The sequence below is a fragment of the Macaca mulatta genome, chromosome 1 (assembly GCF_049350105.2).
Source record: "Macaca mulatta isolate MMU2019108-1 chromosome 1, T2T-MMU8v2.0, whole genome shotgun sequence".
Classification (NCBI taxonomy): domain Eukaryota; kingdom Metazoa; phylum Chordata; class Mammalia; order Primates; family Cercopithecidae; genus Macaca; species Macaca mulatta.
The window spans coordinates 159,040,460-159,065,244 of NC_133406.1; the positions used below are offsets into that span (position 1 = coordinate 159,040,460).

General features: G+C 38.1%; 2 long non-coding RNA genes across 2 annotated transcripts in view; one reads left to right on the forward strand and one right to left on the reverse strand.

Moving 5' to 3' along the window:
• Nucleotides 1–24,785, reverse strand: part of LOC144338484 (uncharacterized) — a 272,687-nt gene that overhangs the window by 50,472 nt on the left and 197,430 nt on the right. The window lies entirely within an intron of this gene.
• Nucleotides 16,756–18,070, forward strand: LOC144337803 (uncharacterized). The gene is made up of 3 exons (XR_013411366.1): nt 16,756–17,119; nt 17,247–17,323; nt 17,905–18,070. It is a non-coding gene; the product is annotated as an uncharacterized LOC144337803 (long non-coding RNA).

Below are 24,785 nucleotides of genomic sequence, written 5' to 3' on the forward strand. Positions count from 1 at the left end.
GATATATAGATAGAATTTGTTGTTGTTGTTGTTGTTTTGAGACAGGATCTCACTCTGTGGCCCAGACTACAGTTCAGTGTTTCAATCACGGTTCACTGTGGCCTTCCTTGATCTCCTGGGCTCAAGTGATCCTCCCACGTTTGCCTCCCAAGTGTCTGGGACTATAGGCATGCGTCACCACACCTGGCTATTTTTTTACATTTATTTTTTGTAGTGGTGAGGTATCACTATGTTGCTTAGGCTGGTCTCAAACTCCTGGGCTCAAGTGATCCTCTTGCCTCGGCCTCTCAAAGTGCTGGGATTACAGACGTGAGTCACCAGGCAGGCCTATTCATTGGTGTTCATGACTTTTTTTTTGTTTCCAGATGATTAAAAAAAGACCACTAAATTATATGATAAATTTGGTTTTTGTTCAGCCTGAAAAATTGCTTGGAATAACTTGGTGAAACAGTAATCTCTGCAGCTCAGAATATTATTCATAAAAGCTTAGTGTTTAAGTTTATATTCATACTCAATGGATATTGAGAGAACAGAAGTTAAAAAAAAGAAAATGTATATTCTGAATCTGGTACATAACTCTTGCAAATCAGCATTTCCAGAAAAGTAGTAATAATAATGTAGCTCAATTCATTGAACTCTTATGCACATTTAAGCTTATACTAACCCTGAAGGGTAGTTATTCATATTCCCATTTTGCAGATGAGGAAACGGAAACTCAGAGAAATTAAATGGTGTATTAAAGTCATGGAGCTTGTAAAGGCATAACAAAAATTCAAACTTAGTTTTAATTCCAAGCTTAGGATACAGACTTCAGTTATTTGGGGTGATGAAAAGACAAGAGGGAAATTCAGATCATTTTTTATGCCAGTTGGACCTAATGTATATAACCCATGGTTTCGTGGTAGGTCCAGGTTTTATGGCGTCTAAAGTATATAAAAATTTAAGAAATTTAGGGGCTTATGCAAGTGACAGGTCCACTGACCTTCCTGATAAATTCATCTTGGAGTTGGTTTCAGGAATCCAGTCAATAACTAATATAGGCCCTTCATTCTAGACACGATCCTAGCCCTAACCTGAAATCAAGAATGCCACTAGGCATTTGTGCTAGTACAGTGGCCCTCAAACATCTCCCTGTCTCTGGCTTTTTTCGCCCTGATCTAACTTATTAAAGGATGTAACAAAGTTCCTTCTGTAAGAGTGGCTCATTAAGACATGGATTCCCAGCAGTAAATGTCACTGCTCTGAGTTGAGACTCACAGCTTGAGGATTATGAGAGTTTGGTTTTCTTCTTAAGATGAATACATTATTTATTCAGCACCCTCATTATTTATTGCCTGTCTACTATGAACTAAGTATGTGGCTAGTTTCTAGATTACAATAGAGAATGAGAGAGAATTCCTACCCTTATGAAACTTCTAATTCTCAGAATCTATCAGTTATATAATTTCTCAAACACAGTATATAGGTTCAAAAGTTGGTGTAGTCCATGACTTTTCTTTTTCCATTACCATACATGCAATCTATTATGTTTTTTTTTTCTGTGAAAACTCGTTTGATTCATTCCTAATTCTCCTTTTCTACCAGCAAGAGCCCTTTTCTCCTCAAATGTAGATTATTAGAATGTCTTCTTTAAAGTTTCTTTCTTCTTTTAACAATTATTTATTGCATACCAGGCATGCATCTTATAAAGTGCTAGGTATTTATCTTTCTTTCTTTCTTTTTTTTTTTTTTTGAGACAGAGTCTTGCTCTGTCACCCAGGCTGAAGTGCAGTGGCGAGATCTCAGCTTACTGTAGCCTCTGCCTCCCAGGTTCAAGCAATTCTTCTGCCTCAGCGTCTCCAGTAGCTGGGACTACAGGCGCGCGCCACCATGCCTGGCTAAATTTTTGTATTTTTAGTAGAGACAGAGTTTCACCATATTGGCCAGGCTGGTCTCGAACTCCCGACCTTGTGATCCACCCACCTCGGCCTGCCAAAGTGCTGGGATTACAGGCATGAGCCACCACGCCCAGCCGAGGTATTTATCTTTCTAAACTCTGTTCTATTTCTTCTCCAGCTCATTCTACGTACTAAAAATACTACACTGCTCATGTCACTTAGAGCTTCTAGAGGCTTTGTCCAGAGTCATAAGGCTGAACACAATGAAGCTGAGTATAATGAAGATCAAGGCCAGGTGCAGTGGCTCACACCTGTAGTCTGGCACTTTGGGAGGCCAAGGCGGTCGGACCGCTTGAACTCAGTAGTTGGAGACCAGCCTGGGCAACATGGTGAAACCTCATCTCTACAGAAAATACAAAACAATTAGCGGGTGTGGTGGTGCATACCTGTGGTCCCAGCTACTCAAGAGGCTGAGGTGGGAGGATTGCTTGAGCCCGGGAGGTGGAGGTTGCAGTGAGCTGAGATACTGCCTCTGTACTCCAGCCTGGGTGAGAGAGCCAAACTGGAGTCTCAAAAAAATTACAAATAATAATTTTAAAAAATCACAGGAATGCTTCTGAATTTGTGCCCCCTTGAGGAAGGGGCAGCTTGAGTTGATCTGAAATATGATGCATACCTGAATGAACTGTATCCTGGGCCTGTACTACTATGAAGATAAAACTGAAGCCTGGAAAATGTGAGAAGAGGGTACATTCATCCTCAACTTCTAGGCCTGTCACTACCAGATGCTAGGCCTGTCACTACTAGATGTATGATCAGTGATCAATAAGTATTTAATTGACTGATCCCAGTGCATATTGAGTGACAACACTGTTCTTGCCATTCAACCCTGTGGCCATCATCTAGCCCAGATTTATGCCTTTTTGTCAATGACCCTGGGCATATTATTGCATATGCAGTTTCTCTTGTGAGCCTCATCTCTTCCTCCTGTCCTGAAACAAATTTCATGTTACCACAGGTTTTGTTCCTCAGTAATATTTAGTGTTATTTAACCTTATTAACTACTTCCATACAGTAAGTCCTGTATGGTGTGATGGTGAAGCTGCAGGCTTTGGGCTTTAGACTGCTGGAATTTTATTTCTGAGTCTACTGTTTACTGGTTTTGTTATGCTGGGCAAGTTAATTTGCCACTGTCAGAGTCAGTGTTTCTGTAAGTAAATTGAGCAGAAATTATAGTACAGTCAGCCCTCCCCATCCATTGGGTCCGCATCTGTAGATTCAACCAACAGTGGTTCAAACATGTTTATAAAATAACAACACAATAAAAAATAATGCCAGCATTTTGAAGATGTTCATGTTATTGACTTTCTTTCTGTATATTTCCCACAGCTTCTGGTATAGTTGGACAAAAGATAAGCATTCAGTAAGTACCTAATTGCACCCAATATATATTGGACAATTCATGGCAACAGATAACACAATTATTCCCAGAAGAATGCCACAGGGCGCATCTGAAACATGCTGCTTATTATTTCTGCGGTCCATTACTAGCACCAACTTTATCCTATTCCCCTGGCTCCTGCCTCTCATGCTTCATATTAAAAGTCACCAAATGCTCTGGATTCTTACTTTCCAGTTTCTCCCAAATCAGTTCCTCCCTTCTTTCCACTGTCCTTCACCTCTGCACTATAGCAACAGCTGCTTTGCTGCAGGCACCTCCCCTTGTGGGGTCACAGCTCATACTCCCCTCCTTGGATTCTGTCCTCCCACCACTGCCAGGTTAGCTCCCTCAAACAGTATTTTTCATTATGTCTTTCCTCCACTTCTCATTTACTTACCTAATAAAGTCCACACTCCTCAGCTTAGTTTTTAAGGCTCTTCGTAAATCTTTTTTCACCTTTCCTAGCAACTTTTAGGTTTTACTTTTGGCTCCATGTGCTCTTAGCACTAGCCTGGAAATCTTATTCATCGCCCTCTTAAAACACACTTCTTACTTCTCTGGGGTTTAGCATCTGCCATTTTCCTCACTTATAGTATCCTTTCCTATTCTCCTCATTAATACAAATCCTGCCCATCCTTCAAGATAGAGTTAAAATTCTATTTTACCCATAAGATTTTTCCTCTGCATCAGCCAACAATGAACCACTTATTTACTTTAATCCTGCAACAGATGTTCATTGAGTCTTTATTATATGCCAGGAAATATTCCAGGTGTTCGGATTACCAATATGAATAAGGGTCAGTTTCTATTCTAAAGAATCTCAGCTACCTTCTTTGTAATTCTTATAGCATGGGATCACTCATTTTGGCACCAATTGTATCTCACTTCTTTTCTCCAACTCTCTTAGTTCATCCAAACTGCTCTAACAAAATACCTAAGACTGGTTAATTTATAAATAATAGAAATTTGTTTCTCACAGTTATGGAGGTGGAAGATCAAAAGCTGACAGCAGATTTGATGTCTGGTAAGGGTTCACTCTCTACCTGCAAGAAGATCTCTTCTTACTTTGTCCTCAAATGGTGGTAAGGGCAAGGCAGCTCCCTTGGATCATTTTTTTGGTTTTTTTTTTTTTTTTTTGGAGGCAGAGTTTTGCTCTATACCCTAGACTGGAGTGCAGTGGCGTGATCTTCACTCACTGCAACCTCTGCCTCCCGGGTTCAAGTGATTCTCTTGCCTCAGCCTCCTGAGTAGCTGGGATTACAGGCAACTGCCACCACATCTGGCTAATTTTTGTATTTTTAGTAGAGACAGGGTTTCTCCATGTTGGCCAGGCTAGTCTCGAACTTCTGACCTTGGGTGATCTGCCCGCCTTGGCCTCCCAAAGTGCTGGGATTACAGGCTTGAGCCACCACGCCCGACCTCGACCGCTTTTATAAGGGCACTAATCCCGTTCACGAGGGCTGGTTTAGGAAGCAACCCAAACCCCTCTTAGAGACTCCACCTCTTAATATTGTCTCATTAGGAAATAAGTTTCAATATGAATTTGGGGGGTTAAACAAAGACTACGGCCACGACTGACAACACTTTGAGATGAGGAAACCGGTTGAGGAAGGCTGTGCGACAAGCTCAAGTGAGGAAATAATCTGCATTGTTTTTGCGGATCCTAAAGAGCAGAACCCGGTTGGTATTTTATTGGTGATCCTAACAGTACCTAACAGAGGAAACGCTGAATTCAACTTTATTGAATGAAAACGTTCTGATTTTCATGTATAGATTTTATATTTTGCTTTTGCAACTTTGCAGCCAGATGTAATTTAAAGATCATTTTGATTTTAATACCACCCAAACATATCCATTAACCTGATAGCCAGAGAAATGCTGTAGCCAGAGGTGTCTCCAAACGGTCAATACAAATCCCTCAAATAAGGCCAATCAGTGCATCACAGCAGTGTAAGGAGGTGTGCTTGTGTTAGCTCTGCCCTTGGGCGAACTTACTCTAGAATTTTAATAACAGACATAAATATCTGATTTAATTTACAGTTTCCAAATATGGAGAATGTGTATATTCAAAATAGACTTTCCCCTGGGCATTACTGACACAGGTAATGGCAAGGTAGGCATATTTACATAAGTAGAAACTGTTTTTAAAGCAGAAAAAATACAAACATTCCCCAAAAAGCAAAATCTCCCTCCCAGAGAAAAATCTCAGTAGAAGAGATTCCTAATTGGGGCTAAAAGTTTAACACAGAATGATGTTAAACATTAAATATCTTTTCTCTACATTCAAAGTAATTTTTTTGAAGATGTGTAATGATATTCTGCTTTTTCTTTCTTTATATTTTTAAAAGTTTAAATTAATTGTATCTAAATATATATATATCTATATTTAAGTAGTTTGCTACCTATCAAGCTATAATATTGACATGAATTTGATGTATGAATTTCAAGTGAAAGGAGGGTAATAATGTGAGGAAAATTTCTACAGGGAATAGTTAAACTGCAAAATAGCTGATCAAGGTTTTTATATCATAACTTTTATTATTCCTAGACCATTCTCACTAGACATTAATTCCCATAGGTTCAAAAGTTATTCTGCATGCCTATATGTTGCAAAGTTGCTTTCAATTATTAATAAAACAGGCAAATATTAAATGAAATGCACTATATGATGCAAGAAGACAAAATAAGCTTGCAAATCTGCTTAATTTTCCTTCTTTAGCATTTATGTAATTGTCTAAAAAGGAAACAGAGAAAATTCTTTGTCCAATTAAACTGGGAAGACACCGTGAGTGGCAGCTCCACTTTCTTGGTCTTCTCAGTGCGTGTCATGGGTTGCACACCAAGATGAGGATACATTTTTACTTATTAGCATTCAACTCACATTATGCTTATCTTTCCTAATCGTGCATCTCTCCTCAGCTTCACTGTCAGATAAATATCAACCCATGTTTTAGAAAAGTAATGTCAAGTAATTTGAAAGTTGCAAAGAAAATCATGGCAAAAGTTAGAACATTTAAGCCAGTGGTGTGCTGGTCTTCCTACTGGCTCTACCATTGCCCCCCACAGTATAATAAAGCCCTGATGTGTAGCGTTTCCTGTTTCCCTGTGGTAAATACTCTCACTAAAGTAGATCTCAAGCTAACAACACGATACCACTGAAAATGGAGTTAGGAAGACATTTTATACATTATATCAGAAAGTACACTTTAGAGGCGGGGTGTGGTGGCCCATGCCTGTAATCCCAGCCCTTTGGGAGGCCGAAGGGGGCAGATCAGTTGAGGTCAGGAGTTCAAGACCAGCCTGGTCAATGTGGTGAAACTCCATCTCTACTAGAAATACACAAATTAGCTGGGCTTGGTGGCACATGCCTGTAATCCCAGCTGTTTGGGAGACTGAGGCATGAGAATCGCTTGAACCTAGGAGGCGGAGGTTGCAGTGAGCTGAGATCACACTACTGCACTCCAGTCTGGGGGACACAGGAAGACTCTGTCTCCAGAAAAAAAAAAAGTGCAAAATAGTGCACTTTGGAATGTCCATGTTGACATTTTTACTACACAGGCGGAATGTTAGGCTTCTTCCTGGTACTCTCTAATTTGTATTTAGATTTCAAGCCTACTTGTTCGAAGAGAGGTGAGCCACTCTCCCTTCAATTAGAAAATACGTATCTGAGACAGCCACCCTTATGGGGTATGCCTGTGAGTTACAAGCTAAGGTGTTTAAAATTTGTTATATTTTAGTTTATTTTTTGAAGAGTAATGACCTCAAAAGATTGTAATTCAAAAGATATAAAAAGTATGAGACGTGTCTCTTTTTACCTCTGTCCCCTAACCACCCAATGTTCTTCCCTGGAGATAAACAGTTTTGTTACTTTCTTTTGTACTTTTTTACGAAGATATTCTATACAAATGTATATATTCCATCACCTATATTTTTATTTATTTTTTTAAGAGACCAGTTCTCACTGTCGCCCAGGCTGGAATGCAGTGGCACAATCATAGCTCCCTATAGCTTCTAACTCCTGGACTCAAGAGATCCTCTCGCCTCAGCCCCCCGACCCTCTCCAGTAGTTAGGACTATAGGCCTGAGTCATGATGTCCTCCCCACTGCCCCCATTTTAAAAACATAAATGTGGCGTACTATGCATACTGTTTTGCATCTTGTTTTTTTGGTGATTGTTGTTAATATAAATTGAAAAATGCTTGATATTTATACATGAAGCCTTTTTTATTCTTTCATATTTGGATAAATATTACATTATATGGTTGTTCCATTATGTGTTTAAACTGTCTCCTATTGATGTCATCCTATTTAGGTTCCTTCCTATCTTTTGCTTTTACACACAAACACTGTAATGGCATGCTATAATATGTAGTTTTTCACATGTATGTGTATAATCCTAAATAGATTCTCAAATTAATTCTAGAGGCATAATTTCAGTTTCAGAGGATTTGTATGTTTGTATGCATTTATTTATTTATTTATTTATTTATTTATTTATTTATTTATTGAGACAGAGTCTCGCTCGGTAGCCCAGGCTGGAGTGCAATGGCTCGATCTCGGCTCGCTGCAAGCTCCGCCTCCCAGGTTTACGCCATTCTCTTGCCTTAGCCTCCCGAGTAGCTGGGACTACAGGCGCCCGCCACCTCGCCCGGCTAGTTTTTTGTATTTTTTTTTTTTTTAGTAGAGATGGGGTTTCACCGTGTTAGCCAGGATGGTCTCTATCTCCTGACCTCGTGATCCGCCCGCCTCGGCCTCCCAAAGTGCTGGGACTACAGGAGTGAGCCAGCGCGCCCGGCCCTTTTTTTAATTTTTCAGATGAATTATCGCACTCTCATCCGGGCTGGAGTGCAATGTCACGGTCTTGGCTCACTGAGACCTCCGCCTCCCGGGTTCAAGCGACTCTCCTGCCTCAGCCTCCTGAGTAGCTGGGATTATGTGCTCCTGTCACCAAGCGTAGCTACTTTTTTTTTTGTATTTTTAGTAGAGACGGGGTTTCACGGTGTTAGCCAGGCTGGTTTTGAATTCCTGACCTGGAGATCCCCCCACCTCAGCCTCCCAAAGTGCTGGGATTACAGGCCTGAGCCACCGCGCCCAGCCCGATTTTTAAAATTTATTTATTTTTTCTGTTATTGCCAAATTTATTTATATGGAAGTGGAAGAGATTTAGTTTATTCAAATCTTCACCAACATAGGGTATTATCCAACTTTCAGATCTTTGCCAGTCTGATACATGAAAAAAGTCTGGGTGATTTTGATTTGTATTTTTCAGATTATGAGTGAGATCAACCATCTTTTGTCTTATTTAAATGTATTTTCTTTTCTGTGAGATAGCTGTACATTTCTTTTACCCATATTTTATTGGGTTATTTTTAAAAATATTGATTTAAGGTATAGATGAGTTATAGATTCAAATTATTGTGCTATCTCTCTCCTTCTCTCCCTCTCCGTGTGTGTGTGTGTGTGTGTATGCATGCCAATATTATAATACTTTAATTATTGAAGCTTTATAGGATGTTTTAATAACTGGAAGATCTAGTTCCCTCTCAGTGTTTTTCTTTTTAAGACTTCCTGGCTCTATTTGGTTGTTTATTTTTTCATATAAACAGTTTGGTATCAGCTTATCTTGTTCTAGAAATACTTCAATCAGTATTTTATATTACTATGACATAATAACTATAGGTAAAGTTAAGGATAATTGACATCTTTATGATATATCTTCTTATCCAAGAAAATTGTATGCCTCTCTATCTATGCAAGTGTTTTTTTGTTCTTCAGTAGTTTTTGAACTTCCATCATATAGTGTTTGCTCATTTTTTGGTCAAATTTTTTTGCAGGTATTTTGTTTTTTGTATTGCCATTGAGAAGCCATATTTTTAACTGTAGGCTCAACCACTTTACAGTTCTTGAATTGTATAGTTTGGAAACAAACAAAAAAAAGGATGTCTTCTCTAGAACATATTCAGATATGAAATTCCTACTGAGCCTTTGAATGTAAATAAATTACTAAAAATGAGCCATAGGTTTCTAGTTGAGTAAGAGTAAAATTTGTACACTCAATTTATTGGGCTGGATAATGAATACAAAACAATCAAGCAAGCAAGAGTTAGCTTTATCATTCTAATAATTTAAGAGATAAAATATGGATTTTTATCTGTCGTATTACAATTACATTTAACTTCACTGGCTTAAATCATTTTCAATATTGTTTTTGTCCCTTTTCCTCTTAAAAAGTCAGCAAGCAAGTACATATTAAAGACAGAAAAAGTATAGCTTAAACTACATACAGAACATAACTTCTTAAGCTATGCATCACCTATGCTACAGCACAATCCTGGGATTCTACACCTCCTTGATTTGTGCTGCTGGCCCTCCCGGTGCCACATAAGCCAACAATGCATGTGCACTCACCAAATGGAGAAGAAGAGCTCTTGAACTGATGTGTTATATTTATAATGTTCCTCCAGTAATGTTTCTTCCTAGCACCCTCAATATATTCCTTAATCACTATCAACCAGCAATTCTTTTTCCCCCTTTTTTTTTTTTTAGGTTTCTTGATTCTAACCATTCCATCAATTCCTAGCACTGATTTTATTAAATCAGTACATATAAAAGTATATTTACGGCCAGGTGCGGTGGCTCCCACGTGTAATCCCAGCACTTTGGGAGGCTGAGGCAGGCAGATCACCTGAGGTCAGGAGCTCAAGACCATCCTGCCAACATGGCAAAACCCCATCTCTACTACAAATACAAAAATTAACCAGGTGTGGTGGCATGCGCCTGTAATCCCAGCTACCCAAGAGTCTGAGGCAGGAGAATCGCTGGAACCCAGGAGGCAGAGGCTGCAGTGAGCTGAGATCCCACTACTGCACTCCAGTCTGGGTGACAGAACAAGACTCCGTTTAAAAAAAAAATGCATTTATTATACAAGTATGTAACTCATTTAGATGCCAATGACAATATCTTCTCAATACTGCCTACAGCAGACAGAGGTTAATATACACAGAGGAAGGACTACGAAATCATACTGTGTATTTTGTATACTCAGTCAAAAGAAAAGAAGAATTTAATTCCTCCACATCATCTTCTTCCATGTCTCAGTAGCCTGACACCTTCCTCGATCACCTAACTAAAGTGTGGAAAGAATGAAAACTCTTTGAGAAATCAGTGACCCAGAAAGTTAAAAACCAAAAATTATGAAGCATCAAATGACATGCTATTTATCATTTTTCTTCTACATAAAATCCACCACTTACAGACTCTGCTTAGTGGCTATATATAAAAAGGTTCAGTGACTGAGTAGTTTCTATGATTTTAACATGATATATAGGTAAGTATGAGATATTTTTATTACAAAATGATTACTTCCTTATTAAAGAAGCCTTCAGAATAGAGAAAAGTAGGAAGAAATCTGTGATTCGTTCATGTTCGTAAATTCAAATACAACCACTCCTTTGACTCTTTTGAAATCATAATTTTATCTGTATATATTATATAATTTTATCCTGTATAACATATTAAAAGCATTTTTCATTTTATAATATATTTTAATTGTGAATAGTTTTAAAGGATGGAAAATAATATAACGTTTTCCACATCACTATATAGTATAATTAGCCACAAGAGACTGTGGAATGTAGCAGTAAGTGCATAGCTTTAAAGTCAGACAGATATGGATTCATCAACTGCATGTGTTTCCCTCTGTATGTTCTTCACTTTTTTTCCCCACTGATTGAATCACTGATTTTTAGCTGAGTACATGACCTTCCAGAATAAAGATGATGTTTCCTTGCTTTTCCTGCAGCTAGCAGTTCTATTCAATGTGATGTGAATAAAATGGTGTGTGAAACTTTCTGGCTTGTTTTAAAAGTGAGGGCATATGTTCTTCTTTGCCCCTTCCTCCTTTCTGTTGGCTGGAATGCATACACAAAGGCTGGAGAGATCAAGTAGCCATATTGGTCCCTGTGGTGGGCACAGTCCTGAGATTGGGGAATGAAAAGCTGGAAAAGCTTGGGTCTCTCAGGACTTGGTGAAATGCCATATTTGTGCCATCCTGCCTATTATGGACTTTTTATGAGAGAGACTGTATTAGTCAGTTTTCACCTTGCTAAAGAACTACCCAAGACTGGTAATTTGTAAAGGAAAGAGGTTTAATTGACTCACAGTTCTGCATGGTTGGGGAGACCTCAGGGAACTTACAATCATGGCAGAAGGGGAAGCAGGTATGTCTAACATGGAGGCAAGCAAGAGAGTGTGAAGGAGAAACTGTCAAACACTTATAAAACCATCAGATCTCGTGAGAACTCACTCACTATCACGAGAACAGCATGGGGAAAACCATCCCATGATCCATTCATCTCCCTCCAGGTCCCTCCCTTTACATGTAGGGATTATGGGGATTACAATTCAAGGTGCGATTTGGGTGGGGACACAGAGCCAAACCATATCGGAGACTTTAAAAGGTGTTTAAGTTCAAGTTAGTGTGTGTGTGTGTGTGTGCGTGTGTGTGTGTGTGTGGAGGAGGAGCGGCGATGGTGTTTCTATGTCACTCACAGCTTTATCAAATCCTACCTAGTATAATTGTTTTTAGTACTAAACAGTAGATGAATAGTGATTTATCTCAAAAGGATATGTATTGTTTCTATAAAAAAACAAACAAAGAAAATCCCAAAAGGCAGCAGGCAATACCAGAGTAGCTTGTTGGCTAATTGCAGTCTCTGGGGGCCTAGATTACTTTTCTTGTTTACTTTGTCCTTCTCATCATTTGCTTCTAATCCCTTCATGATCCCAAAATGGCTGCTTCAGCCTCCTGCATCATCTACTCTCATAAAAATGTTCAAAGGCAAGAAAAAAGGGAAAAGGAAAAAAAAATTTAAAAAGACTTGAGGAAGTGATTTTTCAAGAAGCCCCAAGAAAATTTATTCTTAAATCTTATTGACAAGAATTACACCACATGCCCATCCCTAGACTTACTACTTGCAAGGAGATAGGAAGTGCTCTTATCAGCTTGGACTATTCTTGATTTATCTTCTGGTGCTGGGTACCTTTCTTCTCAAACAAAATCAGGCTCCTTTGCAATAAAGAAGCAAGAAAGTTTGAAGGATAAGCCATTAGCCATATCTGTCACTCTGGGCATACCACCTTGGCTTTGGGGCATTATGTGTGTAATGGGGTGACAGTAATGCCTAACCCTTAGGAAATCAAAAGAGATGCCATTTGAAGGGAGCTAGTAAAATGCATGCACATACTGGATGCTCAACATACAGTAGTTATTATCATTATCATTATTTCATTAAGTTGATGTATGAGAGTTTACTTAACTGATCCTATTCCAAGAATATTTAGATTATTTGTTGCTTCCTTGGCTATTACATATAGCTCTAAATTAGTATCTTTTGTTATACAACTTTTTTTTTTTCTTTCACTGCTAAAGATTCTTTTCTTGGGTATTTTCCTAGAAGTATAATTACTGGGTCATTCAATACTAATGGAATAAATTGTGATCCTTCTGGAATAGTAAACAAATTACATATGAGTGAGGAAGTCAAACACTTCTTACACCTACCCAGGCAAGAACACTGGACAATACCTATAGGTAGACTCCATTCACCCAATCTGTAAAATGGGCATAATAAAAATGACCCACCTCCCTGAAATGAGTAAATACACAGGGAAATGCTTTGGAAATTGTAAAAAACTATAGAAATATAAGACATGATTATTAGTATCTATGGAAAAGATCTGAGATAGAAAAAAAGAATGCAAACACTTCTGTGTTCCAGACACAGTTCGCAGCTCTGGTTATATACCTCATTTAATCTTCACAACAAACTAAAGAGATAAATACCTTTTTTTTTTTTTTTTTTTTTTTTTTTTTGAGACAGGGTCTCACTCTGTTACTTAGGCTGGAGTGCAGTGGCACGATCTCAGCTCACAGAAGCCTCCTCGGCCACGCCAAGCCTAAATACCATTATTATGGCCAGTTTACAGGTGAAGAAACTGAGGCACGGAGAAGTTAAATACCTCTTCCATAGTCACGTAGTTTCGAAGCCACAGTTTGTCTCTAGAAATCATGAGCGGAACATTAATGCTACACTGTCTGTCTTATCAAATGTTGAGACATCTCTTTCTGCTATCTTAACATCAAGTCAGAAGACTCTCACCTGAGAAGTAGCCTGCATAGCCAACACTTTCCATTTCTCTGGTTAGTGGCTCCTGAATGTAACCACATTGGGCTTCACAAAATGTGAAGTTTGAAGTGAGGTCTAACAGAATATCAGGCACAGGGTGGGCTAGTTATCTATTTTGTGGTTTGGAATGTTCGATGTGTATTAATATAGAGTTTTGCGTGTGATCAGACACGATGAGGACTAAAGAGAAAAGAGCAATCAGATCTCCTCCCAGGACACACTATGAAAGGTGGTGTTTGTTTCTGAGGTGCTTATCTAATATTTGCTAACAGCCTCTACTGCCTCCCTGCAGCCTCACGTTACCCTTCCTGCACTTAATGTCCTTTCATGCGTTCCTACTCTTGCCTGCCTGGCTAGCGCCTGTCACGCAGAACTGAACTCTCCATCCTTCCTCGCTAAAAACCTAGTCTCAATTAATTTTCTCTTTAAGGGAATTTAATCAATGCTTTTATTGATTATCTAAGGTGTTAAGTATGGAAATGAAGCAATGTGCTAACTTTTCTCCCAGAGATATATGCATTTTAACATATAGTGGGTGGTAGCTTAATTCACTGATGCTGAAATTTTAGGCATTCACAGACACTGGTGGATGAGAATTATTGGGTGGGATTTGCAACTCCTCTCAAACCATGCCAGCTGAGCCTACTCTGTCACGAACAGAAAGCAAACAAGTGAAAGAGGTATGGTCAGAGAAAGGAAAAAGGCATCTTTGGCGGACGGAATGTAACTCTGGTTTTCTTTAGAAAAGCAGGTGCCCAGCTTTTCATCTCTTCCTTGCAGTGAGGGGTGGCAGTCACCAATGAGATATTCACAGTCTGCTCTGGATTTCTCACCTGGGTGCTTCCTTTCCCTCCTGGTTACTTCCTCTTTCTCCTTCCCTGAAATGGGGACATGGGGCTAAAGCAGTGGACAAAAGCAGTGGCAGCAGCCATATGTTGGTAGCTGAGAGGAAATGATACATGAATCTGAAGCATCTTGGTTTTGACATTCTTTTTTTTTTTTTTTCTTTTTTTGAGATGGAGTCTCGCTCTCCCCAGGCTGGAGTGCAGTGGCGTGATCTCGGCTCACTGCCACCTCCACCTCCTGGGTTCAAGCGCCTCAGCCTCCCAAGTAGCTGGGATTACAGGCGCACACCACATGCATGGCTAATTTTTGTATTTTTAGTAGAGACGGGGTTTCACCATGTTGGGCAGGCTGGTCTGGAACTCTGCACCTTGTGATCCGTCCACCTCAGCCTCCCAAAGTGCTGGGATTACAGTCATGAGCCACCGTGCCCGGCCAGTTTTGACATTCTTAAACCAATAACCACTAACAAGGTCTACCTCTGGGTGTGGAATTATGTAGGTGAAGAAAATAAGACTTATTAGTTTGAACTACTCTTTTTTTGTTGTTACTTGTAGCAGAACATGATTCTTAATCAATATGACCTCTGGCTGAAATGGACTAAACGCATTTAAAAATAGCCTTCAGTGAGTACCTTGCATCTTCTCTGTCTAAAAATAGCTAAAGTATTTACTATTTATTAACCACCCACTATATGCAAGATAGTGTGTCTGCACCACTGAGATGGCACGTAGAGTATATAAGCATCTGACAGAGGGGGACATGAAACTTCGGCAGCTCGAGTCATTTGCTTAAAGTTATAAAGTTAGTGAATGGAGGGGTTGGGGGTAAACTCTGACCTTTTCCCACAGGGTCTATACACTTTTCCACTTAGCTTTCCTGTCTCACCCATTTCCTAACTAGGGATAGAATGATTGCATTCCCTAGTTACTCACATTATTCCCGTGTACTCCATAGGGACTTCACACAGGATTACATTTCCAAATAGAAGTTGACCCATGTTAGACTTACAAGAATTTTTATGATTATTGAAAACATTTCTTACAATTAAATATTATTTTGTCAGATGATCAGAGCTCACTATAAAACTAGCCTTATTCAAGGAAAACATGTAGGGCTCCTACTATAAGTCAGGTAATAGTTTGCAGGAGTAATAGGGGGTGTTGAGTAAGATGCAGGAATCTAAATAACAAAGAGTCTTGGAACAAGATGTGCATTTTAGTCCCTTTGTACTCTTCAGTGTAATTGTCTTTCTTGGCCACCCACCATATTCTACATTCCCAACCTTCTGTCCCTCTTGCAATTATCCTGATAAGGATCAAGTGAAGGCCATAGAAACACAGGCATATATCTATTGTCATTCTGAAAAGATAAAAAAGTAAAGTGCATGCTACTTTCGTAAACATATTTCAAAAGCCTTAAAACATTGACTAGTTATTTCACTTATGGGCATTTATTCTAAGGAAAAAATTATTCACACTGGCAAAGATTTGAAGGAAAGATCTTATTTTCAAGTATTGTTTATGTAACCAGTATATTGGGACAGCCTGAAAATTAAAATATTGAAATATTAAATTTAAATAATTATGTTTGAATATTTTGATGATTAAATAGTTCATTCTGACCATGGAGTACCATGCAGTCATTTGAATAATTATATTTGAATATTTGATTTAATATTTCATTCCAACAATGAACTACATACAGCCATCTAAAATATAGCATATCAAAAGAGAAGAAGGTTTAAAAACGTATAGCATAATCTTCTGTTACTCTATATTGCCAGTGACAGTATGTGCTGTATAACCTCATATTTATAAAAAATACAGTGCATGAGTGTTTCCGTATAAAATACAATGAAGGAACATATGATAAATGTAAATAGCAGTTATCTTTAGAAAGGGAGGCTTCAGAAATATTTTCTTCTTTTAGTTGCAAACATTTTCTTATTTTCCACAATAAACATGCATCATTTTTGTTCTAAGGGAAGAAACATTGAAAACAAGAATAATGAAAACTATAAAAGAGCCCACATATACAAGTCACATAGCAAAGTGAATGACCCACTCCTATACCGTCTATATAGACACTGTCAGAAACAAATGTCAGAACACTGTTATTTATTTTGTGCTAACAGAAGACTTTTTTTTTTTTTTCCCCTGAGGTTCCTGGCTCTTTAGGAACACGATTCTCCTCTCTGAGCTGATTCTGATTGGAAGGCACCATTATCATGTTCTAAGCAAAGGCAGAACCACATTATTAGCCTTGAACAAAGGGACATAATAATTTTAGAATCCTCTAAAATAGCATTAATAGCAACTAATGCAGATCCTTTTATACAATCATCCCAAAGACACTGATGCTTCAGTTTAAATGGTTTATTTTTTTCTCTTGCCTTTCCTCCTCCCAGTGTTGTCTTGTCTTTGTGATGACGTGGAGGGACCCACTGACCAGAAGATACATCATTCCCTGCACACTGGCAGGAAATGAAGAGCTGCCAAGTACCAGCCAGAAACTAAATGGAGATTGTTGAAGGATAGAAGAAGAAAATTAGATATGGGCTGTCAGTGCCTATATTTTTTGCATTAAATTATAAACAATATGCTGTTAATATTTAAATCACAGAGGAATATCAGAATAAAAAATGTGTCCTTGTTTTCCTATCATTTCACTTTCTCCTCACCATGTCAATATCAAAAGTATACTGTATCTTTGTACTCCATGTCATCAGGCATAGTGCATATCTGCAAGTACACAACACTGTAGAGATGGTAAGACAAAAACTTTATTAAATTTAATGCCTGATGCAGAATTTTAAGTTTGTTGTCTTCAACTCAAATGTAATATTTTGGGATTTTTGATACTTATAAGCTTGACAAATCAACTTTATGTTCTGAGTTAAAGGCAAATAAGAAGCATTCAGAAAACTTCATGAACATCAAATGTCAATTGCAACACAAGATTTTGATACAACTGTAAGTGACTCTGAAACATATGGATTGAATTTTCCTTGCAATATTCTAGTGTTTGGAAGGAAAATCTGTGCAAAAAACGTGTTGTGGGTTTTCTGAAACCCCCGAAACTGAAAAAACATTTTGATTTATTTAGATTTAGAGATGGGATAACCATTTTGCACTCCCGGAAAATTAAGTACCAAATTCAGTTCAGCACTGCAAGGCACAAGGGCCTGAATGAGTGAATCCTCCTTTTCAGTTGTATTGAACTGTTTTAATTCATTCAAACTATGCAATCGAATCAGTGGAAAAGCCTAGAGGTTTCTTTCTGGGGCTGTAACTTCCCCCACATAATCTCTGAGAGCCTTCCCCCAAGTCACCTCCAATAAACATGTACTCTAAACAAACATAACATGCAACCCAAAACAACCATACCACCTAGGTAAAAACTGAGATTGCTATACAAACTAAGCCCCCAGACAAATCTCCCCATCCTATAGAAATTCCGTGTCTCCACTGAGTTAAGTGCATAGAAACCCCAAAGGACCTTTCTGCTTTTACTTTGTTATTTTTGGATCTTATTTCACACTTTTGTCCTTCAGCTTGATTTGACTGGATTACTTCCCAACCCTCAGTAATGCTCCATTGTGGGAGCCTGTGTCTCAACAGTTCACACCTGCCTTTTACTCCACTGGGTTGTGAAGATTCACAGAAGATGACAGGAAGGGGGGAGAAATAAGCTAAAATAAACTTTAGAGGACGGCCCCATTGCTGTGCCTCTCTGATCTTGGTTGTTGTCTACAGAGCTGTCCTCCAAAGACATTGACATGCAGCTGCATTTTAGAAACATTTCCTCTTCCAGGTTAGGAGTCTTTTCCAAATTAAAGATTCAGTCAAGGGAATTAGTTTAGAACCAATTGTTTAGAACTTCTTCTTCTTGCCTTCCTAAAAACCTAAAATCTTTGCACATAAACACAAAAACAAAAAAGTATAAGCTTTTGAGTCAGGCAGTCTGGGGATCGTGTCTTGGTTCTGCTTCATTGCTGAGTGTATAACCGGGAGTAAGTATCTTCTGAAACTCATTTTCCTCTTTTAACAATATGGAGATACTAGTCCTTCCCTCACTGAGCCATTTCAAGAATTAATAAAATATACTGTTTACTTGACAGAGTGTTTTCTAAGTAGTAGAAGCTCAGTGAATATTACTTTCTCTCCTCCTTTCTTCTAATACCCTAGTATCTACATTTCATATATTTTGATTCAAATCATAAAATTGTTAAATAAATCATCAAGAACAAAGTAAGAATCAATCAAATTGTCAAAAACAACACCCATTGTCTGTTCAAAGTTCTCCTAATTTTTGATGCCTAAGAATACAAGGTGATTACCAAGCATCTATCACAAAATCACGACCAATCCTCTAGCTTTGTCTTCAACAAATTGAGAAACAATTGAGGGATAATTGGAAAATGAAAAATCTCTCTCTGTCTTTCTGAAATCAGTAAGCATTTAAAAGAGAAATAAACATGTAAGTTTAATTAGAAATTTTAAAGAAGATGGATATCTTAATTTTTCACACACTTGATATAAAAACATGCATTAATTTTTTCAAGACTCACAAATACATTACAAAATGTAAAGATTCCTGCATTTTTCTCTACCAGGTACCAAACACTGGCTTGAAAGATATTTGCTATTAGCAGGCATTGAGGACCAGGTAAAAAAAAAAATTAGCCAAGAGAAAGCAATGATTCTGATTAAGTAAATTCCATTGAACTCTTTCTAGTAAGCATTATTCAGGTCATGAATGCTAATTTGTCCTGCAGGGGGGCTGTGGGTAATTACCCAGAAAAACTATCAGCTTTATTGAGTTGCTACAAAACAGTATTACTGAATGGTACACTGTAAAGGAAGACAACCTTGATATGTACTCACAGAAAAGGGTATTTTTTCCCCTACTGGGAAGATTTTATAGCCTAGATAGAAATGATAATAAATGGCATTTTGCTTAGAAAAATAAAGTCACATTGGTGTCACTTCCTGTTTAACAGTCAAATAAAATTTCTGACATGCAAAGACATGTATCTGAGAAGTGCCACCATGATACCCGAACAATTTTAGCTTTTTGCATATTTAACATTGTGTAGAATCAGAACCATCTTAAAAATGAAGCAAATATGGCACATTGGCCGCATTCCAGCAACTACACAGAACTGCTGACATTACTAAAATCTAGATAATTTAGTCCCATATGGGAATCCATACCACAATTATATTGTCCCTGCTTCGACACAGCCCTGATTTTGCACTTCTTTAAGCCCGGCTTTTTATAATTTTAATTCCCTTCACCAATAAAGCAATTTGCATTCACATAGTCTCCCTGTAAGAAAGAAAGAAAAAGAAATCTGTTACATGACCTTGGTCTCTTTAGAGTTGATTACAAGGAAACAAACTCTTCAAATAACCCATTCTCTCATCTTTTTTTTTAATTGATGTGAAACATCTCACTATAAACTGTAGAAGGCTGTGCGTAGCAGACTACAGGCTTACATATTAAAATGTAGACGTGTTTAAAATCTCCCATTTGCTCATTTAGCATGATGAGGTAAAACCCATACTAAGTCTGCACAGACATACATTATGGACAAACAGATAAAGAGATAGCATTACTGTTTGGAACAATGGAATAAATTATTCCATTAATGGAATACGCTATTATAAAATGTTGAGATTTTAAAAGGTGTTTTTACAACTTCTCACCATTTACTGAAATAATTTGAAAAATGTGCTTGGTTGATTCACTGAGGCCTACATTGACACTTTGTAAGTGTTTAAAGAAAAAAAATGATTTCCAGAATATTGTTTTCTCTATAATTTGGTCCAAACAGTGTCAAAGTCCAGTATTTACATGAAACATGATTTGCTTTTGACTCATTTTGCTTGCCTTAAAAGACAAAGCAGCAAATAAGAAACATGTGGAAAGTAGAATCATATCAAAAAAACTCTGATGAAAAAAGTGAGATTAGTAACTTAAAATAAAATACTTTGACCACTTCTTCCCCGCTACACAAAGAAAATAAAGGTGTGAGTTACCCATAGTTATTAACAGTAATAGTTTGAGAGAACTGACATGTTAAAGAGGTAATCATTAATCTCGCCAATCATTTGTATGTTGAGAAGTATTTGGTCTTTGGGGTTTTCTTGTATGTGTCTGTGTGTGTGTGTGTGTGTGTGTGTGTGTGTGTGTGTCCTTTTTTTTTTCTTTTTGAGACAAGGTCTTGCTATGTTACCTGGATTGGCCTTGAGCTCCTGGGCTCAAGGGATTCTATTGCCTCAACCTTCCAAGTAGCTGGAACTACAGGTGCTTGCCACTGTGCATGGCTTGTCAGTAGTGGCTTTAATTCAAAGAAAGACAACATCCTCCAATGTACCAGTGGCATTTTGTCTATGATTTCTTATTTTAGGAGGATTTTGTTCTATGTTCAAAACAGTCAAGTAATAGTATCCGGTTGTAGCTAAATAATATATTTCATATTGTTATAGATATAGTGTAAATTTTACTTTGAGAGGTAGTAATTTGTATTTAATAAAAAATTTTCTGCAAGACTAAGAAATATCTTCATAGTATAGTCTTTGTTTTCCATTCACATTCAGTATTAAGATAGAGTTAAACATTGAAGCTTTGATTGTATTCAGAGTTAATATGATTAAGCTTGCAGGCCATGCTCTTCATTTACTTTCTTGTGAAAACCTGTGTGAACTTGTATATACTCACATATCAAACCAAGAAGGCTATTTTTTTCCTTGTCAAATAGTTTCTTAGAAGGAGCCTGAAAAAGGTACTGACTATGAAAAAAGACAACCCAATAATGAAGAGTTCAAACTGTTCATGTGTACTAATAATGAAATACACCTAAGACTTTTTCATTCTTTCTACACCTTGACAATGACAAAAAGGACCCTACATAACTTTCCACCCCCGAGGGGATTAAAAGCAGCTCCTAGTTTTCACTGTAACTATAATTTATGTCTAATAATAGTCTTTCAGCAGATTTTTAAAAAAATCAATATTATTGCCAATGCATATCTTCTCTATTTCTAACCTTGAGAATGTAATTTTTTTTTTTTTTTTTTTTTACCATGGCTCATTTTAAGAGAAAATGAGTACCATATGTATTTCATACATATATTTCATGTGCTAAAGAGTTTGAATGAATGTGTTTGTCAGGTTAACACTTCTGGTTCTAATAAGGAATTTTGTTTTTCAGCCTTCTTTTCATTACTCACCTAGGACCTAATCTACCATCCTTACGATGAAAAAATTCCCTCTATTTCTCAAAATTGGGCCACTGAGGTACTTGCATGTTCCTGTCAAATTTGCTTTAAACTAGAGGATATGTGCCTGAGAAATATTATTATTATATTCAGTTTTCACATTATCATTATCACTCCTAACACAGCTAGCTCTGTAAGTAATAATTATTAACAGGAACGTTAGTTCAGTCTAATTTAGTTCATTAGCAAGATAACTCCTTTGATTTCTAAAGAGGCATCATGACACTTTAATCAGTGGGTAGTACCAGCCTGTTTATTACCATCATTCATCAAACTATTTTTCCTAACAAAGGTATTTGTTGGATGAGCATAAACTAAACATATAACAAAGTCCCTTCAACTTTCTTTTCTGGACTTGACTGTATTCAGTGAAAGACTTGGACGCTTCCTTCATCTGTCACCCTGGAATTCCCTCTGTTGGGCAGACTTGCAAGGATTAAGAAAGCTGTCCTGAGCATGTATTTCACTAAATCCTCACATACCATTCAGAGTGGCTGCTGCCTGAACAAGTTCCTCCTGTTTGCACACAAGAAATGGCTGGTGCAAACAATTCAATAGAGCGCTTGCCTGGCACAGCGAGTCAGAGTGTCAGCTCAGTTTCGTGCCAGTTGTTGTTAATCCATTTGCTTTACATAAAAGATGGAAAACAGGGCTTTGTTACTTGAACTAGCTCCTCAGGCTCTGTTTGAAGGGACCTTTCTTCATTCATGTTTTTAACAGTTTCTAACATCATAAGCCTTCTTGTTAGGAATCTGGTAATATGATTTCTACCACAAAGCAGGTAGGCACCAGGTTTACAGTAAATCTGTACGAACAGTCTGTCAAAATGCTGCATATTCCACATCAGTTACAAAACATGGATGTGAATACGGCAGAAGGTCAATAGAAGGTCCGATGGCAGAGAGAGTGGTAAAAGGAATGTGCCAGGAAGCAGCTTTTTTTTTTTTTTTTTCCATATCACTTAGGTATTTTTTCCGAAGTGATTGTAAGTGATTTTCCATGAATGGAAGACAGTATGTCTTGAGCAGAATGAGGGCTACATTGTTGCCAGGAGAAGCAAAGGCCACCAGATACTAAGATGCAGTTAACGGGGTGTCAGAATTACTGGCAGGCTTGTTGTCTTTGTGTGATTTTGTGCATTGATCTCCAATTCATTTTAGCCGTGGAAGTACCATACTCCGTTACTCTAGATTTTAATCATTCTGAAAAGCAGGGATTTGATGCACAAGGAATGTGTCAGTGGTTGAAAGGAAGGATGAACAGCGACTTTAATCAAAATATGATTTTAGCATAAGAAGAGGGAAAGATGAGCTATGATACTGCATACATTCAAAGACAGATGAGCCATTCCATTAGTGGATCAACAGTTCTTTGAACTGAACCTAAAAAACACGGGCATGTAGGCTGGGGACTTTCTGAGGTTAGTTGTTCTAACCAAGTCCTGAAGCTATTTTCCAACTAATAATGTATATTCTTGGTAAACATTTCACCCTCTAAAGGTTATGTCGGCCGGGCGAGGTGGCTCAAGCCTGTAATCCCAGCACTTTGGGAGGCCGAGACGGGCGGATCACGAGGTCAGGAGATCGAGACCATCCTGGCTAACACAGTGAAACCCCGTCTCTACTAAAAATACAAAAACTTAGCCGGGCGAGGTGGCAGGCGCCTGTAGTCCCAGCTACTCGGGAGGCTGAGGCAGGAGAATGGCGTGAACCCGGGAGGCGGAGCTTGCAGTGAGCTGAGATCCGGCCACTGCACTCCAGCCTGGGTGACAGAGCGAGACTCCGTCTCAAAAAAAAAAAAAAAAAAAAAGGTTATGTCAGGGGCACATCTAGAAAATTAATGAAGGAAGAGTGTTGAGAACATTCTTTATGAAATGGCAGTACCCTCGTGTGTGATTCCTATGTTTCCTATTATATATTCTGTAAAAAGATGGCAGAGCTGGCCTCATGGGCATGTACCCCATGCACAGGGCCTCATGCAGGGAGGGCCTGGCACTTGCTTTCATGCATTGCTGTCACTACCTTGAAATCCTTAATCATTTTCTCTTTCAACTTGTGTTTGTTAGTGAAGTCTAATGGGACAATAGAGCATGCATGGGAGCAGAGGAGACACAGGCAATATATATGTCTATTTTTCCTTGTCTCCTCATTCACATATAACATTTGTGATGCCTTATGAGCACACTGGCGGACCCATAATGACTGGCAGGTCAGTGAGTCTCAAAGTGAATACAACATCGGTGTGTTATGTCTGTGACTGAGGTAGGGGTGATGACGATAACATAGAAGGTAACTAAAATATAAGGCAACACACAGCTCTATTCCCTTTAAGGTCTTCCTTACTCATCAGTAAGATAGAAAGTGAAGGTAGAACATGCATGCATCAAGAAATCAGACAAAAACAATTAAGTTTTGTGGAGGGTTTTCACTATTCTGGTGAGAATAAAATACATATGCATACACAAGCTACATAATATGAATTGTGTTATTTCAGTAATTCCATGTGCCTTAAATGCTTATATTTGCATTTGAAATTGGCATTGCACAATATAAAGCCGAGTGATAGAATTCATGCTAATAACTTAAACGTTTTCTTAGAATAATGTTAAATAGCAAATAAAAGGCAAAATAAAGTCAAGAGAAGGAGATTGGGGAGGAAAGAAAAAAGAAATGTTTTCTATTTTAAGACCTTTAACACTATTTAGTTTTCTGTCTTTAAATAAGGGAATCTCACGTTTTCATTTTGCATAGAACCCAACAAACAATGTAGCTGGCTCTAAAAGCAGAAAATATTTCTACCAGGATAATGGAAAATGGGATGTGTCCTTAGGTAGTATAAGGTAGCATAAACTTTCTACCTTTTCTAAATTATTCTATCATGGATATCTCAATTACAACAATCATCAATGGAGCCCCTTTGTAAGAAATCTAGAATTGAATCAGGCAGCAAACATGCCAGTCCCCTATCATCGTTCCTCTCAATGTGGCTCAGCAGCTTGATGAATCCTTTTGTGGTTATGACAAATGAGGTATGACCAGCCGCTCCCTCGCTCTGCTTCCCTCTTGAGGAGCGAGATAAACGGCCACCATATAATGTGAAATGGAGGACTTGAGAGTAGCACACTTCCAAAACACGTGGTCACCATGCA